This window comes from Cetorhinus maximus, chromosome 3, assembly GCF_964194155.1.
Source record: "Cetorhinus maximus chromosome 3, sCetMax3.hap1.1, whole genome shotgun sequence".
In the NCBI taxonomy this organism is placed as follows: domain Eukaryota; kingdom Metazoa; phylum Chordata; class Chondrichthyes; order Lamniformes; family Cetorhinidae; genus Cetorhinus; species Cetorhinus maximus.
In genome coordinates this window covers 109281423-109301629 of record NC_135881.1, presented here as the reverse complement: position 1 = coordinate 109301629, position 20207 = coordinate 109281423, and positions in this window count along the sequence as shown.

Here is a 20207-nt window from a genome sequence, read left to right as displayed (position 1 = left end):
GAATTAAAATGACAGGCAACTAGAAGCTCAAGATCATGCTTGCACACTGAATGGAGGTGTTCTGTAAAGTAGCCACCCAATCTGTGTTTGGTGTATCCAATGTAGAGAGGTCCGCATTGTGAGCAACAAAAACAGCATAATAAGTTGAAAGAAGTTTGGTGACCCAGATTTTATATGGTGGGAGATTCAGCGATGGCAATGACATTGAATGTCAAGGGGAGAAGGTTAGATTCCCTCATGTTGAAGCAGGTAATGCCTGGCACTTGTATGGCATAAAAATGTTACTTGCTACCCATGCCTGAAAATGTCCCAGTCTTGCTGCACGCGGGCATGGACTGCTTCATTATCGAAGGAGTTGCAAATAGTACTGAACATTGTGTTATTATCAGTGAGCATTCCCACTTCTGATCTTGTGTTAGAAGGAAACTCATTGATGAAACAGCTGAAGGTGGTTGGGTCTAGGGCACTACCCTAAGGTACTCCTGCAGCGAGGTCCTGGGGCTGAGATTAGTGGTCTCCAACAATTATAGCCATCTTCCTTTTGCTAGATATGATTACAGCCAGTGGAGAGCTTTCCCCTTGATCCTCATTTACTCCAGTTTTGCTAGGGCTCCTTGATGCCACACAGTCATATGCTGCCTTGATATCAAGGGCAGTCACTCTTCCTCTCCCTCTCCTCTTGAATTCAGCTGTTTTGTTAATGTTTGGAGCAAACTGTAATGAGGTCTGTAGCTGAGTGGCCCAGGCAGAACCCAAACTGAGCATCAGTGATCAGGTTATTGCTGAGTAAGTGCCATTTGAGAACACTGTCAATAACACCTTCCACTAATTTGTTGATTGATTGTAGATTGATAGGGCAGTAAGCGGATGGATTTGATTTGTCCTGCATATACCTGGGAACTTTCCTAATTTCTGAAAAGATGCTAGTATTGTAGCTTTACTGGAATAGCCTGGCTAAAGGTACAGATTGTTCTGGAGTCTTCAGCACTATGGCCAGGATGTTGTTGGGACCTTAGTCTCCGCTGTAAAAATCTACTCAGTTGTTTCTTGATATCACGTGAAATGGACTGAAATAGCTGAAGACTGATATCCATGATACTGGGGATTTCAGGAGGAGGCTGAGATGCATCATCTACCCAGCACTTCTGGCTGAAGATAGGTGCAAATGCTTCAGCCTTCTCTTTTGCACTAACCTGCTGGACTCTGCCATCATTGAGGATGTGGATGGTCATGGAACCTCCTGTTTCCATTAGTTAAATTGTGCACTGGATATGGCAGGACTGCGGAGTTTTGAACTGCTTGGTGATGTGGGATCACTTAGCTCTGTCTTTAGCATGCTGTTTAGCATGCGTGCAGTCCTGTGCTGTAACTTCACCTGCCCCCGCCTTCCCCCTGTGCTGTAACTTCACCTGCCCCTGCCTTCCCCTCCACCCTCATTTTTAGGTATGCCTGGTGCTGCTCTTGGCATGCTCTTCTATACTTCTCATTGAATCAGGATTGATCCTTTGCCTTTAGGGTAATGGTCAAGTGAAGTTTGTGCTGGCCATAAGGTTACAGATTGTTGTTGAATCAACTCCACTGCTGCTGGTGGCCCATATCACCTCATGAATGTCCAGTTTTGAGCTGCTAGATATATACTGAATCTATCTCATTTTTAGCACATGGTAGTCCCACACAACATGATAGAGAGTTCCCTCCAGGAAAACGGATCTTCATCTCCACAACTGTATGGTGGTCATTCTTACCAATACTGTCATGAATGCATTCTTCTGTGGCAGGTAAATTGATAAGGATAAGGTAAAGCAGGTTTTCCCTTATGCTGGTTCTCTTGCCACCTGCTACAAGTCCAATCTATCAGTTAGATAGTCTATCTTTCAGGGCTCCGTCAACTTGGTCAGTAGCAGTGCTACTGAGTCACACTTGGTGATGGATATTGAAGTCACCCACCCAGAATACATTCTGTGCCCTTGCTACCCTTGATGCTTCTTTGAAGTTCTGTTTACCATGGAGGAATACTGATTCATTAGGTGAAATAGGGCGATGAGTGGGGAGGTTCCCTTAGCCACATTAGATCTGATGCCATAAGACTTCATGGGGTTCAGAGTCAATGTTTGAGGATTCTTAGGGCCACTTCCTCCCGACTGTATACCATCTCTGGTAGGTCTTTCCTGCTGGTAGAACGAGTCATAGCCACAGCTGGTGACGGAAGAGTTTGGGAGGTTGACTGAAAGGTATGTTTTTCTGGTTAAGACTATCAGGCTGGTGCTTGACCAGTTGTGTGGGACAGCTTTCCCAATTTTGGCACAAGTCTCCAGATGTTAGGACTTTGCAGGGTCAACTATGTTCACCTTTGTTCTGCCCAGTGCCTAGGTCAATGCTGGACGGGACCATCTGGTTTTCTTATTAGAAGACATTTCCATAACAGATAGACACAATTGCTAGGCCATTTCAGAAGGCAGCTAAGAGTCAACCACATTGCTGTGAGAATGGAGTCACACATCAATCAGATAAGCTTAAGACAGCAGATTTCTTATCGCGTGAACCAGGTGGGTTTTAATGAAAATCTGGAAGTTTCTTAGTCATCATTACTGATTCCAATTTTTTTATTTCAGTTTTATTTAATTATCTGAATTTAAAATCCCCAGCTGCCATAGTGGGATTTGAGCCCATGCCTTTGTATCATCAGTGCAACTCTGGAATGCCCGTCCTTAACATTACCATTATATTACTGTACCCTATGAGTCAAAAAATAGGTGGGCAATGCTTCAGCTAGGGGTTTGAGTTTAGGAATGTGACACGGAAACTACATGGTGGCAAAGAAATGGTCAAAACCGAAATAAAGAATAAGGATGAGAACCTAGGGAGTAAGAACTTGGAGAAATATTAAATGGTGCTGGAACACTTCTCTCTTTTTGGAAAACAGTAGAACGACTAATATTAGGATGAGCAGAGTGAATCACCCTTTACAAATGTGCTCTAATCCAACTTCAGAAGAGTACCAAAAGTGTATTTAAAATTCATTTTTCAGCTTCCCATACACAGACCTGACAATTTAGGCATTTCTTACATCCTCTGAGTTAAATTGCCACAAAGTACCAAGATGTGACAAGGTTTTCTTGCTCTCATCCTTTAAGGTCAAGAGTCTACAAGGAAAAGTAATTAGTGTTATCTCATCTGTCTGGTCAGATTCAAACAGAATTCTGAAAAGTTAGAAAAATAGTGCTCCTAATACCAAATTGGTAAGCAATATAAGGGAAACGGGAGGCAAGGTTGAACAAGTTAGCCCTTGTCATACAAATTACTACAATATTGCTAAACTAAGACATTTCACCAAATATCATGAAAAATAACATCTGAGCTTAAAAACTGTGCATGGCACAAGATGCTCAATACAGCTGCAGTATGACTAAAATCTGAGGAAGGATAATCATTTCAGATAGAAAGATTTAAATGTTACAAAGGGAGGCAAGGCAGCATTGCTGGGAAATGTTGGGTTCACTGTTCTTAAAGCTTATTGAATGACAAAGCAAGAGATAGCTTGAGTCAATTCGGGTAGAAATCTGTGACACCATGGCCAGAATTTTTCAGCTCCATGCGGCGGGGCCGGCAAGCCATTGAAATCTCCGTTCACATGGGCAGGAGCAGACAACCCCGCCGGCAAATGGCTGGAAAATTCTGGCACATGGGAGAGGAGCTTAGCTCGGTCTCCCATTTTGGAATGGAGAAATAGACAGCCAACAATTGACATTCTTGGGAAGGATGGTGCCTTTGACATTTAATGCCCATCTGATGCAATTTTCATTTGGGGATGTAAATAGTGAGCAGCCTGCTGAAACAGGCATCAGGCTGATTAAATTTTCAAATTGGGGCTCCAGGCCATTTCTAGAACATTGATTTTGAACTTCAAGTCCTAATGTGTCAAGTGTGCATTGTGCTCCCTCCACCTAGTTATACCAGGTACTGAGCAGCCTAATTAGTGATCCTTGAAGCGAGCACTGGAGGCTGTTCAAAAAACAGTCCTTCAAATTTTGGCTGTATTGTCTTGTGGGTCCAGGAGAAGTAGCAGTACTCCTCTAGGGCCATGGAAAAAGCCTCTGGTCTGCCACCAAAGCCGTTTGAGACCCTCCCTCCCTTGGTTTTCCCCCGGAAGCTTCTACACTGACTTCAGGCCAGTTTCAGGCAGGAGTCAAATTTCTCAATTGTGCGTAAGGAAATTAATAGTTATTAATTACAACAGATCATTCAGTGAAAAACAAGTTGTTAATTTTAATCAGTGATTTAGAAGCACATGAAGAAAAAGGAGATCAATTATGGACAATTTTAATTAACTTGAATTAAAGTGTAATTCCATAAGAGGCATGCAAATTTATAAATTTAGTGGAATTGCATCTTGACTCAATGAACCTGCATTTCTGTGGAGGTTTTCCTGATCACCTGCTGCAACTTTGGAAAGATTTCAATGGAACAACTGCAGGAACAGCATGAATGGTCATTTTCCATTGTTTATTTTATATCTTAGAGTCTCGCAGATCTCCCTCTCTAACCGCAGATGGATATACAAACAACACTTGGGGGAAATTCAGGGTGGATATTTTGAAAAAGATTAGGAAGGCTGCAAATTGAATATATTTATTTTTATTTTTGCTCCTGTGACATGGAAAACACTGGCAAGGCTGCATTTGCTGCCTATCCTTAGTTGCTCTGAGAAATTGCTGCTGGACCTTCTCTTTGAACCATTGTTGATTTTGTGCTGATTGTGTTGCCATAATGATACTCGGTAATGTTGTGATTATATAATTCTACTCTGTATCGTGTTTTATATCATCTAAAAGTTTTATTTTGTACTTGCTTAGTACAATTGTATTGCATAAAACTATTTCTGAACTAAAAGAATGAGTGTTTCTACTCTGCACTGTCAGAAAAAATCTGTGAAATTGATAGCCCTGATAAAACAAAAAGCCTTTTTTAAAAAAAACCTTGAAAGAAGCCCTAATTAACACTAAGAATTCAATTAAAGCAAACTTGAGAAGGATTAACAAGGAGGAGGGACAGATTTCTAGCAAACAGACCACTGAGATGAATTGAGTCACATTATTGAAACAGAACTAATTAGAACATAAATGTCTGCTTTAAGGAAGAACAGATAAAACTGCTTTGGTTGGAAAAATTTAGTAATAAACAAATGAGACAAGTAGAGCTATCCATCCATCTACAAAGCAGCTAAATGAAGAACAAAGGCAACTTCACTTCAGATACACTATTCTATTGTGAGAATTTCTGGTCGCAAAATTTAGATATGCACTGTCTTTATTTTTGGTGCTATGGGTACCTTTTCAGGCCCAAGGTAATGCCTGTACCACACAAGCACACTTTTGGCGCTGGCTGTGCCAGATACAATTTTGGTAAGGCCTTTAACATAGGTGCTAGGAATGTGTACCTGAAGTATGCGGAGTAGGCATATGATGATAAAAGCAAAATACTGCTGGAAATCTGAAACAAAAATTGCTGGAAAAACTCAGCAGGTCTGACAGCATCTGTGGAGAGAAAGAGTTAATGTTAAGAAAGAGTTAAGTTGGAGTCGAAATGTTAACTCTTTTTCTCCACAGATACTGTCAGACCTGCTGAGTTTTTCCAGCAATTTTTGTTTTTGTTAGGCATATGATGATATCAGTCAGCATGTAATGATGACTTAAATCTAGCAGTGCCAGTTTTTCCCTCAGTGCTCCAGCTAATACCCTCTGTTAATCTTGCACAGCTAAACATACTTTCAGCAACAAGGAGGCACAGCGCCCAACCCTCCCAGCATTATTTAAAGGGATCATCAATCACTTTCAGCTAGTTGCAGATTGATTTCTACTGGCTGTTGCTGAGTTAGTAGAAGGGCTTGGAGTTTTGTACTGCTACTCACTTTCCCCTGAGTTCACTGTCCTCTTATCCTCTCCTTCCATGTAAACTCCCAAACTCATTTAAAGCCATCCCCTTGACCTTGCCATCTCGCATGGCCTCAAAGCTCCCACCATTTCTGAACACTGTCCACTAACATCCCCTTTCCCTGCCCCAAACCTACTTCCTTTTTTTTTTGATTCGTTCATGGGATATGGTGCATCACTGGCCAGCATTTATTGCCTATCCCTAACGAAGTTGGAGGTGAGCTGCCTTCTTGAACACCCACAGTACTGTTAGGAAGGAAGGGGAGTTCCAAGGTTTTGACCCAGTGACAGTGAAGATATAGTTCCAAGTCAGGATAATGTGTGACTTGACGGGGAGCTTACAGGTGACGGTGTTCCCATGCATCTGCTGCCCTTGTCCTTCTTGGTTGTAGAGGTCTTTTTTTAAAAATAATTATTCATTGGATGTGGGCGTCAATGGCTAGGCCAGCATTTATTGCCCATCCCTAATTGCCCTTGTTCAGGGAGGCACTTGAGAGTCAACCACATTGCTGTGGGTCTGGAGTCACATGTAAGCCAGACCAGGTAAGGACAGGAAATTTCCTTCCTTCCAGATGGGTTTTTAACAACAATCGACAATGGTTTCAGGGTCATCATTAGACTTTTAATTCCAGATTTTTATTGAATTCAAATTCCACCATTTGCCATGGCGGGATTCAAACGCATGTCTCCAGAGCATTACCCTGGGTCTCTGATTTACTAGTCCAGCGACAATACCACTACACCATCGCCTCCCCCACATAGATTAGGAAGATGCCATCTGCACCTTGAAAAAAAATATTCCCCAATCCACATCCAACTGCCCTTTCAAAATCCCGATTGTCTAGCGTTTGGCCCTTTGTGCACCACAACAGTTCTACAGTTACCGATTTGCTCAATTGTATCCTCACCTCCAGCTTTGACCTGGCCCCCATCAAACCATTATTCTCTCTCACCCTGGCTGTTCCCCTTAGGCCCTCATCTTTGCTCCCTTAAGTCCAAGGCACGAACTGGTTTACCCATTCATTACTAGATATGACTGGACAATATAAAGCACTATTGAGTCCTGCTCTCACCTGCCAAAACTGCTCACTATTCCAGGATCATCCTGAAATACGAAGATAACACTGACTGTTTTTCTGTATTGCAAAACATCTTCTTAACCCAATTTCCATGTTGTCCAGCCTCGCCTCGAACAACTAGCGTGAAGAGTTCATGGACTTCTTTGGATGCCCTCGATCTTAGTGACAATCAGCTGTCTATGCCACTTCCCTCTCTCTTCCTAGCCCAACAGACTAAACATCCTCCAAAGGTTTTCCTCTGCCCTAGTTCTGAACTTGCATTGTTCTTTAGATTTTCTCTTCCTCCCCTCATGCCCTCTCCGAGCTCATCTAATCTGTGAGAACCAGTTCCTACTGCCTCAATCCTATTCCCACTAAACTGCTGGCCAGTTCTCTCTCTTCAGGTACTGTCCATCTCTCCTTCAAATCTCCCATCACCACACCTCAAATTAGCATACGCCCCCTAACCTCCCTTTCTTCTCCAAGTCCTTGAACATGTTGTCATGTCCCAAATCCATGCCCCTGATTCCCAGAATTCCATGCTTGAAACCCTCCAAATAGGTTCCTGCCTACCAAATGGCTCTATCAAAGTCATAAATGACATCCAATTAGACTGTAACAGTGGTAGACTGTCCTTCTTCGTCCTTCTTAGCCTGTCTGCAGCCTTTGACACAGTTGACTGCATCATTCTCCTGCAACGCCTCTCACTGTTGTCCAGTTGGGTGGAACTGTACACAGCTGGTTCCATTTTTATCTATCTAAAGGTAGCTAGGGAATCACCTGCAATAGCCCCACTTCCCACTCCTGAAGCATTACTTCTTGTGTCCTCCAAGGATTTATCCTTGGCCCCTCCTATTTCTCATTTACATGATGCTCCTTGGTGACATTCAAAAACTCAGCAACAGTTTTCAAATGTATTGCGAGAAATGGATGTTAAGTATTTTTGGGGAGTTTTGTGTTATTCTGTGGAAAAGGCTGTTTGTGTGTATGATTTAATTAAGCTGGGCAGAGATTAATAGCAGACAGTTTGGGGAGGTCAAAACATGAAAAGGCTAGGCGTGTTAGGTTTGAGGTACAAGTGAATAGGTTAGATCTAACATTTGCATTTTTAGATAAGTGGAGAGTTTGTTTGTATACCAAAGGGGAGTCAGTAGCGGCAAGAAACATGTTTGCACCTTTCAGGAGTTCCATAGGTAAAAAGAAGGGGGGTATTATATTTTATTGACCCAGAGGCAAAGACAAGATGGAAGCATGAAAAATCTTATATTAGGAAGGATTTGGGTTTCAGAGAGATGTGAAAAAAATGGAACCTGAGATGAAAGGGGTAAAAACGTATTTTAGAGTTACTGTGGAGAATTTGGGAGATGGGTGCTGTAACAGTGCCACAGCTGTTTGAGCTATTGGTAGCAGCTGGAGCTGAGTGGGGAGCTGTTAGCTCTGGGCTGAGAGAAGATGCAGGTTTGAATCAGCCATCCAGTCAAGCCAGAAAAGTCTTGGGCTGCAACAAACAGTTTTATTCTGAAATTTGGACTCTGCAGCAGAGTGCGAGAGAGTTGGGAGATCATGTAAGCCTCTATTAAAGCTACAGCAGTTTGCCTTAGTTAATACAACCAGATTTTTTTGTAGCTAAACATCTATTAGGGAGTGTTTCCTGGGAGGTGTTTACCTGTGGGTCTGACCAAGTGGAGAGTCTGTTTAGGGGAATGTTTTGTAAGACTAAACCTTAATTGTATAACTGTAATCTTGTGTGCTTAAGATTTCTTTTATACTTGTTAATAAAACTTTTACTTTTAATTTTGAAAATCCCAGAAGTGTTACTGGACCTCTTACTGCTGAGATCAGCATGACTTCTTGTTTTCAGAAATACATGGGCAGGATTTTATGCCTCACAGGCGGGCGTGCAAAATAGACCAAGAAGACGTCAGGTGAGCGTCCCACATGCGCGCAACCTTAATGTCGGCGAGCGCGCGCAGGTGTCAGAACTGCGCCTGCCATCAATTAAAAGGTTACTTAAGGCCATTAAAAACCCAATTGAACCCGATTTTACATTGCCAGTGCGATTTTGCGCTCATCGCACAGGCAAAATGGACAGGCAGGCAGCCACCTTTTGCAAAACCTCATCCAAGGGCGGGATAAAAAAGGTCAGAAGCATTGCCTGTGTGAGTGGTGAGAATTTTAGGAGATAGTTTGCTGCTGGTTGCTTAATTGAACTTGATAGCTTCAGCTCTGTTCTGAGCTTCATTCTTAGCATTTCTAGGCTTTATTTCAGGACTCATTGTTGTCTCCAAGGTCCCTGGAGGATTTTGACCATGTGTCCCTTCCAGGTATCAGGCAGCCTTCTGTTATCCTGGTAATGGGGATTGTGGTCTCCGCTGGAGGCGTTTCCTCTGAGGAGGAAGAGAGGGGCAGGAGGCCAAGATGTCCCAATGCAACTTCCAGGGGAGCGACCTGTGGGAGGAGAAGTGCAGGCACAAGGAGCGCAGGGCCAACAGGCACTTCAAGGCATTAGGGGCCGCAGAAGACGACATAATCCTGCTGCCAGGGTTTACAGGCAGTGATGCAGCTTACCTCAATATGTCTGAAGTGCAATGCCGAAGGAGGCTCTGCCTCTCCAGGGAGACTGTGACCTTCATTTGTCATATGATCGAGCCTGAGATCACCTCAAACTGTGTGGGTGGAAACTCCAAGCTAGTGGCACTGAAGGTCACAGAGGCCCTCAACTTCTATGCCTCCAACTCTTTCCAGGGGTCAGTGGGGGATCTTTGCAGACTGTCCCAATCTGCTGTCCACAATTGCGTCAAGCTGGTGACAGAACTTCTGTTCAGGCGGGTAATGACATTTATTCATTTCTGTACGGATGAGGCCAGCCAGGCTGAGCGAGCCGGATGGTTTGCAGTAATTGCCGGGATCCCCCGCATCCAGGGTGCAATCGACTACACACATGTGGCCGTCAAGGCACCAGTGGGTCAGCCGGGTGCCTTCGTCTAAAGGAAGGGATTCCTTTAGGGACTCGATGAATGTCTAGATAGTTTGTGACCACAGGACACAGGTTCTGCAAGTCTGCAAGGTACCCTGGCAGCTCCCATGACGCTTATATCCTCACACACTCCCAAGTACCGAGGCTATTCAGTGCTCCAGCCTGACTGGATGGATGGCTGCTGGGTGACAAGGGCTATCCATTGAAAAGGTGGCTTATGACACCTCTCCGCCACCCAAGAACAGAGGCAGAGCAACAATTATAATAGGAGACATGCCTCCACAAGGGTGGTGATAGAGAGGACCATGGGTCTTCTGAAGATGCGCTTTCGATACCGGGACCATTCAGGGGAACATTACAATACCCCCAGAGCGGGTGTCACTGATAGTGGTTGCAAGCTGCGCTCTCCACAGTCTCACTCTAGCAAGGGGGGCCCACTGGAGGCAGAGGATCTTGAGGCAGCTCCACAGGCCACAATAGTGAGTCAGAAGAGGAGCACAGTGAGGGCATGAAGGCAGACCTCTGTATCCTTCAGGGAGGCAGGGACACCAGGGATGCCTTGATCAATGCTCCTTCAGCTAGGCTGCCAGAGATCTGCTTCCATGTCATGCCAGGGCTGATGCCTCCATCCTGGATGTCTGAAGTGACACTTTCATTTGAACCCAAAGTCTACTCAGTGCCTGTGCAATAAAGTTTAGAGCCATTCACGTCCAGCATTATATATTGGCGTACCCTACACCAAAAAAAATAAAAAGGTGACGCATACTCATGCCATTACGAGAAAAACAAAATTTGTCATTTTCACAACCCAAATAAATTAACATAAACCCTTTCTGGTCTTCATTCCCAGACTAGTAAACATAAACAAAACATTACAGAACAAAAGATCACCACCCGTGACCACCCTCTTGTGCCATAAACTTCCGATTGCAAGTGCTATGTCTTGGTGCTACCCCCTCTCTCCCACCCGCCACTCCCCCCAGGTGCTTGTGGCATTTTTTAAATCATCCACTGGGTTGCCATTGGACCCGGCGGCCGATAGGCCCCCACCCCCATCCAGCCCTTCTTAACCATTGAGAAGACTAATTTCATGCTGGGCGGGCCTTAATTAGCCAGCCAGCGTAAAATAGTGGTCGGGATCCAATCGCAGGCATGGACCCATTTCCCAACTGGTCGCAGGCCCGCCAATTGCACGTGCCGCCAAGGGTAAAATTCAGGCCCTAAAAAGGGTATTGCCTCTAAGCTAAATTTCCCTCTGGGATTTGGTTGGCACGACAATTAAGATCAGCTGTGGCCATAACAGTATGCAGAAGGCACTCAGCTCTACCTCATCACAGGCGCTCTTCATGGATTCAGCTAAACTTTAGCTTAACAGATTTCTTGTCTGACATCCAGTACCGGATAAGCAGAGATTTCCTCCAATTAAATATTAGAAAGACTGAATCCATTTTCTTTGATGCCGCTATGAACTCCATTCCCAACCCACTGATTCCATCCCTTTGCCTGCCAAATCTCTAAGGCCGAATTAAATTGTTCACAGTCTTGCTGTCATATCTGACCCCAAGATGATCTTCTGACCATATATCTGTGGCAACACTAAGTATGCCTATTTCCATCTCCATAACATCACCAACTCTTTCCCTGCCTCAGCTCATTTGTGGCTTGAACCCTCCATCATGCCTTTTCTTTAACCTCTTGGCCTGACTATTCCAACACACTTCTGGCCAACCTCCCATGTCCTACCCTCAGCAAAGTTGTGATCAACCAAAACCCTGCAGCCCATGTCCGTCTTCCACGTCCCATTCACCCATCACCCCTGCACTTGCTGACCTATATTGGCTCTTGGTAAAGCACCAGCTTGATTTTAAAATTCTCATCCTTATTTTCGAATCCCTCAATAGCTTCAACTCATTGGGCTGAATTTTGCCCTTGGCGGGCGAGCCCGACTGACTCGGCAGTGGGCGGTAGGCCAATCGCCGCCGCCGAAACGGGCCCCGCCGCCATTTTAAGTGGGCGGGCTAATTAAGGTCCACCTAGCGTGAAGCCCAATGGGAAGCTATGTGCTTTCTGTGCGGGTCGGGGGGATTCCCCAAATGCGAGAGCGCGCTCTTTCGCGCATGCGCACAAAAGAGCGCACATCTCTCTGAGGCTAAGTGGTGCCTCAGGGAGATTGCTGAAAGGTTGTCAAAGTTTAAAAATAGAAAATTTTAAAATCATTAACATGTCCCCCTCACATGACAATGTCACACGAGATGGGACATGTTAATAAAGTGCACAAAAACTTTATTAAACTTTTAAAAAACTGACATGAAACCTCACCCTGCCGGTGGATGAGGTTTCATGTTTTTTCAGAAGCCCGCCAGGGCTCCTGACCTTAACGTTGGATAGGCAGGGCCTTTAATTGTTTTAACTACCCTGCCAATGGCCTGAATTGGCCATTGACAGGTCGGCGGGCAGACAGCTGATCGCGCTGTCCCCCCGCCTTCCTGAATATTTAAATGGGGCGGGATGATGTCGGGGGTTCATCCTGACGTCATCTCACGTCATTTTCGCGTTGGCGAGCGGGCCCCGCCCCCAGCTCGCCGACGGAAAAACTCAGTCCATTATCTCTGTAATCTCCTCCAGTTTCACGATCCTCCAATTGATCTGCACTCCTTTAATCCTGGCCTCTTGAGCATTTACTGTACCAGAGATGGCTGTGTCTTCAGATGCGAAGACCCAAAGCTATAAACTCCCCGCCCCCCACTCCCACTACACTTTTCTGCCTCTCTATCTTGCTTTCTTCCCTTAATGTAATCCTTAAAATGTACCTTTTTGACCGAACTATTGGTTATCTTCCTTCGTGCCTCTTTTGGTGGCTTGCTGTCAAATTCTGTTTTATAGTGCCGCTGTGGAGTGCCTTGGAACATTTTTATTACATTAGAATCTCGACGTAAATACAAGGTGTTGCTTTTATTTCTATGGCGCTCCATCAAAGTCCTCATCTGAGTCCCCTGGAGCAGAACTATGCGCGACCTTGTCCTCTTTCTTAAATAGCAGAGTGTCATTCACAATTTTCCAATCTAAAAGAATGGTTCCCAAAATGAAAGCCCTTTAAAAATTATAGTCCAGGCATCTGCAATGTTCTAACCTACTTCTTTTAAAACCTTGAGATGGAAACCACTTAGTGCTGGGGATTTGTCACTCTTGTTATGAAACCCAACTTACCTTAATCTTGAGCACAGAGGTCGAGAATTCCAATACCTGACAAACCTCAGAGCTCCCATGCAGGCTGGGAATGAACTGCATATGTGCAGATTGGCACTTTCACGTTCTTTGGGGCCCAGTTTGTTTGCGCCTAGACAAATCACATGAAAGCCCAGATCAGGTGACCAGGTGCAGAGCGCCATAGCTAGCAAGTGTCAGGGAGGGGGACAGGGAGAGGTCTCAAAAGGAAGCCCCAGGTAGGGGATAGGGACAGGGCATAGAAACAGGTCCCACTTAAGTAAAGGGAAAAAGAGAGGAACAGAAAAACAGGCTATGAGTTAGAGAGAGAGCTGTGGGGAGCAGACTTTAAATAACGAGGGCTCAGGAGAAGCCCTGGTATTTGCTGCGGGCCGTTGGGGCAAAGGTACACCTTTGGAGCAGTAGAGTTCTACTCAGTGTGGCTGAATATCTAAAGTTGTGCCTGCAATTTGGTGCTTAGGTATATACTCGGGGATCCATGGGAACAGAATCTCAGGAGGCAAGATTGAAACCCTGTGAGGTGGGCCATTGTTGATGCCGTCCGAGTTTCGTATTTGAAGTGGGCTTAGAAGAAGCCCCGAAGATCCAAAAAGACAGCCAGAGGTTGGTGACTCTGCTGTGGGCCACTGAGGCAAAGGTACCCCTTTGGAGCAGTAGTGTTCTGTTTGATGTGACCGAAGAGCTGAAATTATGCTTGGAAGTTGGTGCTTGAGTGTAATCAGGAATCCAGGGGAATGGAATCTCGAGACAAGATTGAAACCCTGTAAAATGGGTAGTTGTTGAAGCCATCTGAGTTGGAATGACTTTTGGAGAGAATTCCAAGGTGAGATCTGCAAAAGTGAAGATTGGAAACCCTCGTGCAAGAGACGGAGTTTCAGAGAGATTGGTTGACTCAGTGTTACTAAGGTCTAGGTGGTTTGTGACAAATCCATGGACTCTGTCTTGGTTGCATCTGTCATTTATTGTGCAGTGTAGTGTTTCTGACCACGGTTTGCTTGTTAATTCACATGTACCTCATGTTAATCCTGAATGCCAGAGTATAAAATAGATATTGTAAATTGTTTCATCTTTCTGATCTTGTATAGTAAAGTTTATTTTTGTTTGTTCAAAGCCTGTGAAATCTTGTACTTTATTCAGTTAGTACATTTCTTAAATCTCAGACTTTGTCTACTTTGAACAAAACATTATTGGTCCCTAACCGGATCTCACCAACCTCTTGGGAGTCAGGCCAAAGATCCTAACACTCTATGGTGCCATTAATTTATCCATTCCTGCTATCTTGCTTACATTAATTTTGTTGAGTCCTTGTCCCAGCTTCAATGTTAGTTTCCTTGGGATGTCCAACAAACTGTCCTCTTCCTCTACTGTAAATATTGATGTAAAGGTATTATTCACTATGTCCTCAATTTCCTTATTTCCATTGACAACATCAGAGTTATCAGTTTTTAAGCGCCCACAGTGCTCCTGACCATCCTGGTTTTTCCCAATGTAATTGTGAAAGCTTTTCTTGGTAATTTTTACATCTCCTTCAAGTTTCCTTTGCATAACCCCTTATTGTAGTTCTTCCTATCTGCTTTCTTACCCTTTGCTGCTCTATGTAACTTACCCATTTGCCAGGTTCTGTGCTTTTTTTCCCCCACACTTTTGTATGCTTTTTCTTTTAATTTTATGTTGTCTCTTGTCTCTTCAGTTGTCCATTGCTGTCTTCGCCTTGCCCTTTAGGGTATAAACTGTTATTGCTTTTTGAACATCTTCCATCTGTTGTTTCATCCATTGAAAAATTTTCGCAGTTCGCTGTGACAGTCTCTTTCTCATCCCTTTGAAAGCCAGCCTTATCTAGAATCTTAGAGTGGAATTTTCTGTGCCCATTGGCGGCATGCATGTTTGGAGGTATGAGCAGACAATGTGGCGAGAAGATCAAAAATCGGTTTAACGATGTCGTGAAACCAGGTTGCAATCATCAGCTCCGCCCGTCAGTGGCAGGCTGCATTTCGCACTGTCGGACGTTGGGAACTTCATTGTGACGCATATGCATATCACTTAAAAGCCCAGCTTGCCGGAATCATCCCCCCCACATCCTGGGTCATCCAAGCACGTCATTGCATGAGGTCATCAGCAGCAGGCAGCACCATATCACTTTTAGGGGGGCTCGCAGGCAGGCCTCTACCTACCAGACCTGCCATATGGCGGGCATGGATTTTCAATGGCTGCAGGGCTAGGGCTTGCTTGGGGAAGAAGGAGAAGTGGCCTCAGGCAATGGAAGAGACTGCAGGGTGAGGACTGTACTGGGGATGGAGAAGGCGGGGTATCCCAGGGTGTATGTGGGGGCACAAGTTGATCTATGCAAATGGCCTCAAGATGGTGAGGGCTGAGGAGGCAATCTCCAGAGGAGCTGAGAACAGATGGAGGTATGAGGGTGTGTGTGAGAGAGTGAGTGGTGATGTCCCTTGAGCTGGCAGTGAGTGAGATGCCAATGAATTTGTGATGGGCTTGAGTATGAGTTGAGAGTGAAAGATGGTTGCCTTACCCTGGTGGGATGGATGAGATCATTTATCCTTTTTCTGCATTGGATGGCAAACCTCTTCTGTGCAACATTGGCTCTAATCAGCACTGTCATTGCCTAACCAGCCAGAGTGGTGAGATTGCTGGACCTCTTACGGCCAGAGCGGGGTTAGAGGACATCACGGTGGACCTCCACAGTTTCCAAAAGGTAATCCAGTGATGCATCACTGAATCGGGGAGCTGCAGTCTTCTTGCCTTTTGGGGCCATGTTTTCTGTGCAGCAGTCCTGGGCTAGAAGCACCAGGAGATGTGCACGTGGCTGCACTTTAAATATGGCACTCGGCGTGAAGAAGCAGTGAGGTGACAGTGTGGAGGGCAAAAAAGAGCCTGCCTGCCATCGAAACGGCATGTTTCCCGAGAATGCATGATTAACGAGGCAGGATTGGGATGGTATGGTGTGAAAAGCCACCATTGCGGCCCGCGAGTAAAATGTTCTTTTTCCCACCCGCTACCGCACTTAGTGCAAATCTTAGACAATTCCGTCCTTAGTAGCTGTTTCACAATTCTTTCTTTCAAACGCTATATTGAACTTGATCATATTATGGTCACTATTTGATAAATTTTCTATCACCATTAGACTGTTAACTAAACCTGGGTCATTACTAAATCTAATACGGTCTGCATCCTTGATGTGGGACATATTGGGCAGAATTTTCCAGCCCCAGGGGTGGCAGGTTGGGTGGCAGTGATATCCTGGAAAATAGCAGGGAGTCATAGTGGGGTGGTTTCCCACTATATTCCCGTTGCTGGGAGCTTTCCCAGAGACAGGCTGGGATGTAGATTGGCTGCCCACTGAACAGAGGTGGGCAGCTAATTTAAATAACTAAGACCACAGTTGGGTGCAATTTATAGGACCTGCTGGCATTTTGCCAGTGGCAGAGCAGCCTCCTGCCATGTCAGTGGAGACGGCCTTTGTGCAGTAGGTCAGGGGGGCCATCGGAGCCAGAGATACCATTCCCAAAGAGTCTGCCTGCTTGGCCCCTATGAATTTATAGCTAAATTTATGTCTCTGAGGGTGCTTCTAAATCAAGGTGCCCTCAAGGTCTGCTACCTGTCTCAGCAGCGCCCATCTCTTGCAGTGGGGCTGCCAAGTCTGCAGAACTTCCAGCCCTCTGTTTGGCCAACAGTATCAGGAGCTCACATGCCGTATTTAATAGCACTGGAGACAGCCAATTAGGAGGCCACCTTCACAAAAACCATAGCTGATACGCATACTACACCATACCCGTATAGTGCTGAGGGAACGCTGCACTGACGGAGGGGCCGTCTTTTGGATGATTCATTATCCACGCCTGCTTGGTGTATGCAAAAGATCCCATGGCACTATTTCAAAGAAGGGAAGGGTTAACATGGCCAATATTGATCCCTCAATCAACATAATAAAAAACAGATTATCTGGTCATTATAACATTGTCCTTTGTGAGAGCTTGCTGACTACATATTGGCTGCTGCATTTCTTATATAATGAGCTATTCTTTCTCTTTTCTTTAAGTGCTTGTCTGTTTTTCCCAATCTAACCTCCTTCCTTCAACTACCATGCCCTAAGAGGGCATTGAAGACCATGGACTTCCATTGGATTGGTCCATGATTATGCTTGGCAAAGTACTGTAGTGGTTTGCCATTGCTTTCTGCAATATGGCTGACCAGGTGTATTGGAAGCATTTACAGGCTGATAATCAATCTGTTGACCACATTATGAACGCACCTTCCATGGCCGTCAAGTGTGACTTGAACCCAGAGCATCTAGCCTAGAGGTAGGGATGCTACACTGCACCAAAAGATCTTGTCCTTCCCAATCTTCGAATGAAGGTTTAAAATCACTCGTTAAACCCCCATTAATGGCACTCTGTCTTCACAACATGCTTGTCTAATCTCAGGATTTACTTAAATTACCATTTCACAGTTGCTACCGGGGGCCTATACACAACTCTCACTACAGTCTTAAATCTTTTTTCTATTACCCAATTCTACCCATTAAGTCTCCACTATCTGCTTCCCTCATGTTATATTCAGATACTGAAGTATGCACATGCACCAAGACCTGGACAATATTCAGGCTTGGATTGATATGTGGCAAGTAATATTCACGCCACACAAGTATCAGGCAATGACCATCCCCAACAGGGGCAAATCTAATCATCCCCATGACATTCAATAGCTTTACCATCGCTAAATCTCCCATCATCAACATCCTGGGGTCACCATTGACCAGAAACTTAACTGGACCAGACATAGTACTGTGGCTACAAGAGCAAATGAGAGACTGGGAATTCTGTGGCGAGTAACTCACCTCCTTGCTCCCCAAAGTTTGCCCACCATCTATAAGATACAAGCCAGCGGTTTGATGGAATATTCCCCACTTGGTTGGATCAGCGCAGCTTCAACAACACTCGAAGCTCGACACCATCTGGGACAAAGTTGATCAGCACTCCATTCGCCACCTTAAACATTCACTCTGTCCACCATTAATGCAAAGTGGCAGCAGTGTGTACCATCTACAAATGCAATGCAGAAAGTCACCAAGCCTCCTTCGACAACACTTTCCAAACCCACGACTCTACTATCTAGAGGGACAAGGACAGCAAATGCATGGAAACATCAACACCTGCAAGTTCCCCTTCAAGTCACACACCCTTACTTGGAACTATATCACTGTTCCTTCACTATCGCTGGGTCAAAACCATGGAACTCCCTTCCTACTAGCACTGTGTCTGTACCTATACTAGATGGACTGTAGCGATTCAATACCATGGTTCAGCACTATTTTCTCCAGGATAGTTAGGGATGGGCTTTGGCAGTGATGCTCACGTCCAATGAAAGAATAAAAAAAAATCCTCTCTTAATCTTCATGATTTGCACTCCTGCCTCAGATGTGCAGCCACTCAACAGCATGCTGCCTGCACACTGTAATCATGTAAATAAGCAGGCAACACAACATTTGTGTTACCTGTATCAGATGGAATGGGTACAAGTTAATCATACATTGAGAAATTCATGCCAGAATTTGGGGACTTCTTGAATTTTGCAGCCTCTGTCTATTAACTTGTGAAATAAATGTATCTATGTGTGTATTAATATAAACTTTGCAAGAGAAAGGAAAGGAAAGCTCCTCTATACAATAACTTGCCTATATAAAGCATCTTTTCATATAATAAAACATTCCAAGGTGCTTCACAGTAGCATTCTCAAATTTGATACTGAATCACATAATAAAATGTTAGGACAAGTGACCAAAAGCTTAGCCAAAGAGATGGATTTAAAGGAAGGGATGGAGTTCGAGAAATGAAAAGGTTTTGGTAAGGGATTCCAGAGTCTAGGATAAGGGCAACTGAAGTTACAGCCGCCATTGACATAGAGCTTAAAATGGGGAATGTGCAAAATCCAGAATTGGAAAAGCTCAGAGATTGTAGAGGATTGTCGGACTGGAGGAGCGATGAGACCAAGAAGAGATTTGAAAAAGGATGAAAATTTGAAATCTAGACATTGCTGGATAGGGAGCTGATTGTAAGTCAGTGAGTACAGGGAGGTTTAATGAATAGACTGTAGTAAGAGTTAGGCTATAGACAGCATAGTTTGGATGAATCCATGTTTATGGAGGGTGGAAGATGGGAGGCCAACAACAGAGTTTTAGAATAGTCAAGTCTTGAGGTAACACATGCATGCTGGAGCGTTAAAACAGCAGATAAACTGATGTGGGTCAGAGGCAGGTAATGTTGCAAAGGTGGAAGTTGGCAGAAAGATTTTTTTGAGTTCCATCCAGCACAGGAAAGGCTTAACAGCAAGAAGGTAAGTCCCTGGGAGATGATTTTGAGAGGGTCTTTTGGGAGGGAATCTGATAACCTGGTGACTGTAGTGTTCAATTGTTCAAATATTCTGTGTTTGATTATGTGACCTGTTTACTATTGATGCTCACTGATCTTAACTGGTTAAGCCTGGATGTGAACTCAGCATAAAATAAACAAATTGTAGAGAGGGCTGGAAGCTGGAGCTGAAGCATGGAGTCGAAATTTTTTTAAGTATGGCGAATAAAACCTGTTACACACTTAGAAACTGGTGTCATGACTGCATAGCTCCAATAAAATATACAACAAGGTGGCAACAAGGATGATGGAGAAAAGTTTAAATTTGATGACTCCTGCATGTTTCCTTTCTTCGCTAGGAGATCGAACCATGCCATGGGACTGATAGCTTTCAGGGTTCAAGACTTACTGGCTCACTTGTGCATTGAAGTTTAAAGTCCTCGTATTCTGTGCCTTGTGAATCAGGAACAATAAGGTGTCCGTCGTATTTAAAAATGACCCAATTGGCAACGTTGTTATCATCCGGGCCTTAACTAGCCCATTAATTAATTGGGGGCGCACGTCGCACTTCATCACGCACCCGCCCAACGAAATATCGCAATGGCGCGCAGTGATGTTGGGACACTCGCCCGACGTCACCGCGCATCATTTTACA